Raw genomic sequence first — 10,533 nt, 5'->3', positions numbered from 1 at the left:
AAACACTCAGAGTACTCAGATTCTTCCGGATCCGCTATAAGCAGCCCCATCTAACGAACTTGTGTAAAACACAGCGCAGGCAGCTGGTTAATGAAAGCAGTGTGTATTTCACGGCGCATGGCAGGATGTTGGCTGCAGGAAACGGGACGCTGAGCTCCAGGAATTAATGGAGTTCGGAGGGAGCAATCCATAACAGCTGACTGACAGACCGAGGCACACCTTATTTATTAGCAGGATCTATACTGGAAGGGAGGCCGGCACCTGATGGAGAGCTTCATTAAAACGTGGTGTCAGTCTTACATTATCTAAATTACGCCTAGATCCATACTTAATTGCATTGGATTAGCCCAAACAGGAGTCCCCTCTCAGGAAATAATGAGCTTCGTACCTGACACTGAAAGAGACGAGGATGAATTCGAGTGCTTTGACTCTTAATCAGGCAATTATATTTTCTTCTTGCTCCAGAATTAATTAAAAGAAGAAAACAGCTACAACACTAAGATACTTCTCGGAGAAAAACACACGCGACTACTTGTAAAAAGCCAAGTAATCCATACAAAGAGACTGACAGGGACCCCAGCCAGCTCCTCTTCCACAGCAGTAGTAGAGGCATCTGAGAGTCAGACACAGCTCATCTGTTTTTAAGAGGTGAGGCAGATAGCCTAGCAAAATTAGACATTTTTACCTGTATTCCTTTTAAAAGAAAGCTCCCCTGAGCTCACCTTGACCATAGAGCCCCTTGGAGCCAGCAGATCCCCTGTGAGGTCACCCTGCATGGAGCTGCTGGTGGGCCAGGTCAGATCCCACCATCCCACATCGTATCCCACAGCACCAAGAGGAGCTGAAGGCACAGCCCTGACAGCCCCCACCCCCTGCACAGCCTCCTGCCTTCTCACAGAAGGACCAAGAAGGAGACCTGCAAGCACCAGCTGACTCCTAACTCCTTCCAGGCTCTCTCCTAAGCAACAGTGACACTCAGAAAAAAAAAACCCAGTCACCCACCGGCCCTGGCTGGGTCCTTGCTGAAGGAACCCACCTTGACGAGCTACAGCTGAGGGAGGCTTTCACCCGGCATTACAGTGCTGCCCACAGCTGCTTTGTGCCACAGCTTTCCCCATTCACCAACTGATGAAACAAGCCTGAGGTGGGAAGAGAAATGAAACCCTTCAGCATCTCCTCACAGGTCAATGCACCGGTACATCCACCCCTCTGGCATACCCATGAGTCCCCAAGGGGTCTCATAAGCCTTATTTTCATTTCATTGAGGAAATACAGGGTTTTTGCTCACCGAAGAACTGGCAAACCCATTGAGAAGGCAACGTGCACCTTCCATCTGCTGATTCATTCAGCTTGTGCACTCATTAATGGCTTCTTAAATCCGCAGCAAGGTGAAAGTAGCAAGAAAGCAGAAGAGTGGGTTTGGTCCCTCCTTCCTGGTGCGCTGTGAGCGTGCTTGTGCTCTCAGAGCCCGCAGACCTACACTCCAGTTTATGGGGTGCTGTATTTGATGTCTTTGGTGAGAGCAGTTCTGAGTTACATTAATTGAAGGAAAAAAGACTGGTGCCCACTTTTAGGTCTGTTGAAATATACTGACAAAAATGTCTTGACAGCTCCTAGCGAACGAAAACCAGTAGCACGGAAAGACATCTCATAGACGTGGGACGCGTGTTGAGGGACATGGTTTAGTGAGAACTATTGGTGATAGGTGGACAGTTGGTCTGGATGATCTTATAGGTCTTTTGCAACCTTGGTGATGCTATGATTCTATGATTAGCAAACCTCTCAAATACAGATCGCCTCCCAAGATGCAGGGCTAGGCATGACTCACAGGAGCAACCCTGACAGCACCGAGACTTGTAGAGCATTTCAGTCGCCCTGGGATAATTAAGAATTTGTTCACTGAAGAAAACTGGAAACCTAAAAATCGCAACAGCTGAACAAATTATTCCAAATGCTGCCTCATTTATTTCACGGTGATGTAGATTTGCAGAAAATTAACATAAGATGCAACTTCAGTAGCTTATGTTGAGCTGAGAAATGCAGTAAACCTAAGAGCTGTGCCATGGATCTCCTCACGTATCTTTCCATAGGCCACAGCACCTCTACTGCTGATGTAAGCCAACCCTAAACGAAATTTTGTCAGTTTTTGGACAACCTCTTGAAAATCTACCTATGTTCAACTCATTGTAATTACATCATACTTCTGGTAGCAATTGTACCCGGTGTCGATTCAGTCCGCAGCTGTCATTTCAAGCCTCTCTGTGATGGACCAAAGCACTTCTGGTTAAAACACGGCTTTGGGTGACAAGCTCGCTCCCTCTGAAAACAGCAGGAAGCACGTCATGGTTTCCAGGAAAATCCAACCCCTTTCTATAGAATCACAGAATCATAGAATGGTTTGAGTTGGAAGGGACCTTTAAGATCATCTAGTTCCAACCCCCTGCTATAGGCAGGGACACCCCCCTCTAGAGCAGGTTGCTCACAGCCCCAACTAGCCTGGCCTTGAATGCTTCCAGGGAGGGGGCATCCACAACCTCACTGGGCAGCCTGTTCCAGTGTCTCACCACCTTCACAGTAAAGAGTTTCTTCCTAATATCTAACCTAAATCTACCCTTTTCCAGTTTAATAACATTTCACCTCGTCCTGTCACTACCTGCCCTTATAAAAAGTCCCTCCCCAGCTTTCCTGTAGGCCCCTTCATGTACTGGAAGGCCACTATAAGGTCCACCTGGAGCCTTCTCTTCTTCAGGCTCTTCTCCAGAGGTGCTCCAGCCCTCTGATCATCTTTGTGGCCCTCCTCTGGACTTGCTCCAACAGCTCCGTGTCTTTCTTGTGGTGGGGGCCCCAGAACTGGATGCAGTACTCCAGCTGGGGTTTCACAAGAGCAGTGTAGAGGGGCAGAATCACCCCCCTCAACCTTCTAGTCAAGTTTCTCGTGATACAACCCATGATACGGTTGGCCTTCTGGGCTGCAAGCACACACTGCCAGCTCATGTTGAATCTTTCATCAACCAACAACTCCAGATCCTTCTCCTCAGAGCTGCTCTCAAGCCATTCTCCACCCAGCCTGTATCTCGAGCTTGAGATTGCCCTGACCCAGGTGCAGGACCTTGCACATGGCCTTGCTGAACTTCATGAGGTTGGCATGGGCCCACCTCTCAAGCCCGTGGGCAGTCCCTCTGGATAGCATCCCTTCCCTCTAGCGTGTCAACTGCACCACTCAGCTTGATGTTGTCTGCAAACTTGCTGAGGGTGCATTTGATCCCACTGCCCATGCAGCTTACAAAGATGTTAAATAACACCGGTCCCAGCACCGATCCCTGAGAAACACCACTCCCCACCAGTCTCCACTTGGACATTGAGCCACTGACTGCAACTCTCTGAGTGCGACCATCCAGCCAATTCCTTATCCAGCCAATGGTCCATCCATCAAATCCATTGACCAGGATGTCATGCAGGACAGTGTCAAATGCTTTGCACAAGTCCAGGTAGATGACATCAGCTGCTCTTCCTTTATGCACTGATGGTTGACCCTACACCTATCCGCAGCTACAGGTTACTATTCCCATATCAGAGAGGGAAGCAGCCTGCCCAATGCATCTCTAATGGCTCATAAAACTGCCTTTCCTATGGCGCATGTGTGCAGCACATCATCGAAGGCAAACTGACATTGTTTCTGGCCACCTCCACCTGGAGATGGGAAAGGAAGATGTGGGAATTACATTTGTACAGCAGCTCAGAATAAAAACAACCTGAACGTGGGGCACTCCCATCAGGAACGTCCCAGAGAGGAGCATGGAGCCGTCAGCTTCACGCTTCACACTTTTTATATTTTCTGCATGAAATTTCATTTGTTTTTTTCTTTTTTTCTAAATACCATTTTCAAATACCTTGTAAAGAGGGACACCCTATTAATTGCTTAAATTATAGCAGCTTGATTTCTTAGGTGAGGACACCTAAAAAGATACTTCTTCTGAGCCACTGGAAACTCTACCCACATATCAGTACACAACTTTTGTGCATGTTAAAACGCAGAACTCCCTAGAAAGGTTCAGCAAGGCATTGCAGTTTGCCACGCACTCCTCCTCGGCCCATCCGCCAGCTCCAGGCAGTTTCAAGTGCTCCTGTCATTACGCTGCTGCTGATTTCCCTCATTGCACTTTCAGGTCAAGGCACACAAGAGAGTCTATCAAAAGCAGATGTAATTAGCGCTCCGCAGAGTGCTGCAGGGTCACACACTCCTGGCCCCTGATCCCTCCCCATGTCGCCATCCCAGCGGGGCCCATTTTGCACACTCACCCCGTGCTCCTCACGCTCCTTTTGACCCGGCTCCCCAACGCACCCACCAGTGGAAACGCTTCTGTGGTGTGCAATGAATGCTTCCCATTCCCACTGCCTGCAGCCCAGTGCAGGGCATGTCTGGCTGCACAGGGGCAGAGCATACACCCAAAAGGCAGAAGCCAACCTCTTCCGAATGGGGCAGCGCTCAGATAATCCCACCAACAAACATGCAGTTAAAAGAAGTACAGACCCAGACACCTGCCATGCAGGAGATGGGCGGTGGGGTCCTGGCAAAGGTTGCAGAGATGATTCTCCCTGCTCTATTAGCTCCTTCGCACACATCTCCCTAAGTGTTTGCAAATCCTCTGATAAACCCTCAACAATGCATACAAACAAAGAAAAAGGAGATAATGCTGCTGGTGGCCAGCTAAATCCTTACAGAGCTGCCGGGGAAAGAAACTGCACAATGACTGTCAGGCAGACACTTGAGCTTCTTTATTCAATGTGAGTAAATAATCTAATGAATAAATCTCGTTTCACAAAGTAAAATTCCCTGGGGTTTTCAGGCATCAATTAAACACTACAGAGAATCAAAATGACCAATTGAGTTCTTGAGGTAAAACCCTGGGAAATTCAACACCCACTGAAAAGAGCCCTGAACAACTAACACTTGATACTGGGGAAACTGAAATTAGACATCAAAATTCATAGTACATGCCTAAACGAGGGTGAGGTCAGCTCCTTCACTAATTTACTCATCAACATTCATCTGCAGGGCCCAGTCTGGAGAGCACGGGCTGCACGATAAGCCTCTCCTATCCCCGTTCCCACCCAATTCTAGAGAAGCTTTGGTTTCCACAGATGCAGGAAGATATCAGGACAGGAGATGTGCCTGATTGTATCTATCCTCAGTAAGTGCTCCAGGAGAGCCTTTGGGATATTTTACTCATTTATTAATGAAAGAAAAAGTTTTCATTGAGAACCCTCCGAGTACCTCTCCAGCACACAGAGCAAGTTAGTGCTGGCACAGAGTGCAGCATAAAGCTGCCTTCATTTTGTTGGTAATGATCAAATGCAAAGTCCTGCCAGGTAGAAGCCTTCAAATTAAAAAGATGAAAACTAATGTCAGCCCCATTATAAAAATATAATCTCCGAGCAATATTCAGAAGAGAAGATGCGTCATTTCCAGGGGAAATTTCCAGAGCTGCCTGAAATCAGCTCTTCCCACCCTAACCATGAGGTCCCTTGGAAGATCTCCTGTCTTCCTCCGCAGGACACATTCAGACAGAGCTGTTTCCATCGATCCTTCCCATGGCATTGGTGGGGCACCTGGGATTCAGCCAACTCCATGTGTTTTTCAGCCTGCCCTAACCATCAGCAACACCACGAGGGCCAGAAGAAAGTTAGCACTCCTCCATTAAAAACAGCAGTGTTTCTCTGAACGCTCTGCAGATGCACAGCGAGTCGGGCATGCCTCCTTCCAGGCAACTCAGTGCAATGGCTTTTTAAATTAGCCATCGAAATCACAGACAGGAGCAACAGCTAACCACTGGGATGTACTCAGATTTTAAAAGCAAAATGCCAAACCCACATGTATGGGTATTAACTCACATCACGCATCAAAAAAAGGTTGTACAGGAGTACCAACTGTAAGGCTGTTTCTATAGGAACCCAAAGGAAAAAAAAAAAATGCAGAGCACCAGCTCCATCTCATTCCTTCCCTCCTCAGCCTGCTTGTGATTTTACACGGAGACTGAAGTTGTTCCCCGAAAATGGCTTGTCATTTCTCCTTATTTGTGCAGAACTCGAGCAGTGGGGTCCTCATCCATCACTGAGCTTCTGAGAAGGAACAGACTTGCCAGCAGCGTGCGGTGACGATGCCAGCACGCAGCCTTCACCGAGGGCAGGAAGGCAATACAGCTCACAGCAGCACTGCAGCTTCAGAGCACAGGGCAACCCTCCTGCCTGGCCCCACTCCCCTCCCATGCTCCCTGCTCCCCAAACCAGGCTGATGGTGTAGCAAGGAAGCACCAGGGCTTCCCAGTTGGCCTCCCAAAGAGCATTCACAGATTGTGGCTCCATGAAGGATTCCATGAGCATTGCTCCAGCTAACTGAAGTGTAAAATGGCCATTGCTGTGGAACAAACCCAGCCCAAGGCAGCAGAATTTGCTGCCTGCAACAAACCAGGTACAACGGTACCAAAACACCCCACAAAGAAACCAGCACAGCTGAGATGCTGCAGCAAGGAGGAGCATAGCACAAACAGGTTAAACATGAGCTGATGGACCACAGAAAACCAAGGATTAAAACTCCAGAACAAATTGGTTGTGAAGAAAGACGCGTCATTGCATCTTCTAGGTGAGGGACATAAATCTGGCCATGCTTGCATTCACTGTGTGAACCAGGAACCTTGCTGTGATGCTGATCTTCCCAAAGCACGTCCCTCCGTTTGCTTTAACCCATCAGCATCACCATTTGGGCTACCACGTTCCTCTGAGCGATGATTTGAGGGTGCCAGAGTACACCTTAAAGAGCTGTCACTAGCACAAAGGGCCAGAAGGCACAGAGGATCCGGGAACATGTTCAGACACCAAGGGCCGGAGAGCACAAGAGACTGAGCACAACATCCAGCATTCCCCAGCAGGTTGTGGGAAAGGTGAGACTTTGTTGCGTGGTACGTGGGATATTCCTCCAGGCTGGAGGAATTAAGCTGAACATTTCTGTCAGTTGTTTTGACACAGTGAAGAAGCTTCTTCTCACTTTCATGGTCAGAATCCACAAGACACATGCATCACAGCAATAGCTTTCCTACACGTTTCTTGCCACTGAAGAAGCCTATTTATTAAGGAAGAAACTCTCAAATCATCTTCTAAAGGCGAATACGAGCAAAACAACAATTACCTGAAGTTGCTGATGCCATCTCCTATAATCTTCTCTCTCTTCACTTCAAAAGAACCATCTTCTCTCAGTGACAAATTAAATTCCCAGTACTTCTGCCTAGCGCAGATGTAAGGGTATCTCTTAGCTCAGACGCCTCTACAGGCAAGGCTCACCACTAAGCTGGCATTAATATGTCACCCTCTACACGCAGCAAAATCAATCTTTAAAAAACAACAACAACAACAACAACAACAAATTGGCCACGCAGGGAGATGAAACATCACGGAGTGGGATGTGCTGCGTTAAGACAGGGCTGCACCCAGCCCCCACCTTGCTGCATGGATCTGCAGCACCCAGCCCCTTCCTGGACCTTCCTCTGGTACCACACATGTTCATCCCCAAGCAGATGAGAAACAAACAGGAGACTATTCATGCTACAGACAAGGTCAAGTTATGGGTCAGCTTGGAAATGGAGCAAGCAGTCACACCTCGTTTGGCCGTACCTGACTACCTCTAAATCTCATTGTTATACGACGAAATCACTTCTTTAAGACACAGGCTTACAGAAAGGATGCTCTGTTTGTACTTCTGCACTGCCCTGGGAGCACGGGCTGCCGTTCAAAGCTCCCCTCATTACCCAGGGAGTAACGGGGTGGTTAATTACCCCCCTCATGCAGTGCTGCACGGATGCAGTGAGCACATGGGAGCTGCGGGGTATGACCTGCACAGCTCTGTGACCAACCCAGCCCACTGGAAACTGAAACATGCAGCATTGGGGAGATGCTTGCTCCGCTGGATTTGGGACAGGACAGTGCTGTAGGACAGAAAAGGATACAGGAACCTGGTAAGAAAAAGAGCTGGTCCAAAACGGAGCCATTTACATCAACAAGTATGTAAGAAACAGCCACTTCCTACCCGAGCATCGAGAAATGTCGCACAACGCTGCTTTCACCGCTTGGCTTCTTCAAACTGAAAGGACAAAATCTGACACTGCCAGGAGCATCTCAGCCACATGGCGCTGCTGCTGATGGCCAAGGAAGTGTAAGGCCTGCTGCCCCGACCTGCAGGTGGCATTTATACTCTGTCAATGAATAGGAGCTGCCACCAGCACTGCCAAGGGACAGACGGGTGTTCAAGAAAACAGAACATGTGTCGTGAGCTTGGTTACAAATCAACACTTCCATCCTGATCCGCTGCCTACCTGCAAGTCAGTCACTCTCATACCCAGGCGCTGCATCCTGTCCACTTGGCTTGTGCCCAGACACACCATCACCATTCAAATGTGCACGGCAAAGCCAAGCCACTTGCTCCTCGCTCTCTGGTCACCCGGGACCATGCAGCATGCAGGTCGGGTGGGGAGCTTTCTGCTGGTCCCCTGTTCCATGAGGTTCAAGGAAAGATATTTAGAGTTTTTTCTCGCCCAGCCGCAATTACAGCTTAAATTTTAACTCATACAATTAAATGAAACGACTGAGACGCGCAAACAGGAATTACGAAACCCAGGTTCTCCTATTTCTCTTTCAAATTCCTATTAAGTTACGGATATTCACAAGTTTAGGATGTAACAGGAAGACATTTATCACGGGTTTCTTTTAAGTGCAAGATCAAAACAGAACAGAAGCTCCTTAGGTTACAAAAACACCGCGCGAGATGGACAGACGATGCAGTAAGAGCCCACCATCCCTCCCCAGCCTAAAACAAGCAGCAGCAGTGAGTGACTGACAGCAAACTATACTCAAAAGAAAAAAAAAAGTCCTCATACATTATGATTCAGTTTCTCCTTTGTTGACTGCAGTTTACTGTCAATCACAAGCGGCTTTTCTTTATTTGGGGCAGGAAGAAGGTTGCTGTCTCCTTCGCTGGCAAGCTGTTTTCTTGTGGCACTTTCTACCCGAGGTATTTAAATGCTCTCATCTTGTACTTAACAGAAATATATAATAAACCTCCCAATTACCTCCTGCCCTTTTAAATGTCAAACCAATCAAAAGGTTGAAGGGGGGAAAATTAAAGCCTATTTTCAGAAGAGCACACTTACTAATGTGTTACTGACCTTCAGGAGAAGCGTAGGATAGCGCAGCTCCATTCCAGCACGCAGGGCACATTTGGAAATGCGGAGTCTGTAACAAAAACAGACCTCAGTAAAGGTAGTTAGATTTAATCTAGGCACCCTCCTAAAACCACAGCTGGGCTCTGGCTTCAGTATTATCTCTGCGACTTCGATTAGCTGCAAGGTAATTTTGCCAGCGGCCTGAGCAAGCAGAGCTGGGCCCCAGCATGCAGAGCTGGCCAGATTGCTGCTTCTGTACCCCAAGTTGCTGAGAGCACAGTCTGCAATAAACAAATGTCGAAACTTTGGTCGTCTACCTCCAGGCTGTGTGAGATTTTGTCACTGCACTGGCTGCAAGCATGCGTGTGGGCTGCCTGCAGCACCGTGCACCTCTCAGCAGAGCCTCACTGAGAGCAGACTGTGCACACTGGAAAGCACTGCCTCAAAGCCGTGACTTTTCTTGCTGCCAGTCTCCTAGTGTATGTTTTCAAATGTATTTATGCATATTAGATCAAGAGAGTAAAAGTCCCTGCATAGTGCATTCTTAAGATTGACACGTACCCATATTTTACTTTGTGCATAGGTACTTTCATTCCACGTCTGGCAAATCCTGTGGTTTCGAGCACGCTTCCAAGCAGTTTTGCAGACATGCATTTCCCCATGCACGCAAGCAAGAAACTGCTCACCTCAATGAGCTGCTGGCTGCAGCCCATCACTGCTTGCAATGTCTTTGTGCAATGATACTTCAATATTGCCATGCAGGATCAAGGCCTGGTGGGTCTTGTCTTCCATCAAACCTCTTTTCTTCAGATACACATTGCACATTAACTCTGCAAAGACCAAGAAAGATGCTAAATTTTGTAACTGTTGCTTAGCATATCAATGTGGCTGCTGCGACATTCATTCTGGCACGGTGACATTGTGCTTACTTGCCTCCTGCAGACACACAGGACGCAGATGTCACCACGGGGCACTGTGCACACACCAGTGGGCTCGGACAGAATAAGAAGTGCACGGCTGTTCCCTGAGTGCTGCCCATAAAGCTGCAGCCCAGGGAGATTTGTGACGCTGTGGCAGATCTCAGCTCTGGCCTCGGAGGGCTGCTGCTCTTCCCAGTGCTTTCTGCATCCATCCTCGTGCTGGGAGCTGGGGACTGAAGTTTGGCTTTATGCATTCCTGAATTGGGAATATGGATCCACACTTTCAAATCTAACGTCCTGAGAAACCCTCCCTGCGCAGGCCTGCATTCCGAGTGCCTAACACCACTGAAGTTAGGCAGGGAAACAGCCCATTTGCAGGGAGACAGGCGCAGAAAGATTAGTTG

Source organism: Numida meleagris, chromosome 6 (genome assembly GCF_002078875.1).
Source record: "Numida meleagris isolate 19003 breed g44 Domestic line chromosome 6, NumMel1.0, whole genome shotgun sequence".
Taxonomy (NCBI): Eukaryota; Metazoa; Chordata; class Aves; order Galliformes; family Numididae; genus Numida; species Numida meleagris.
Note: the sequence above shows the minus strand (reverse complement) of the source record.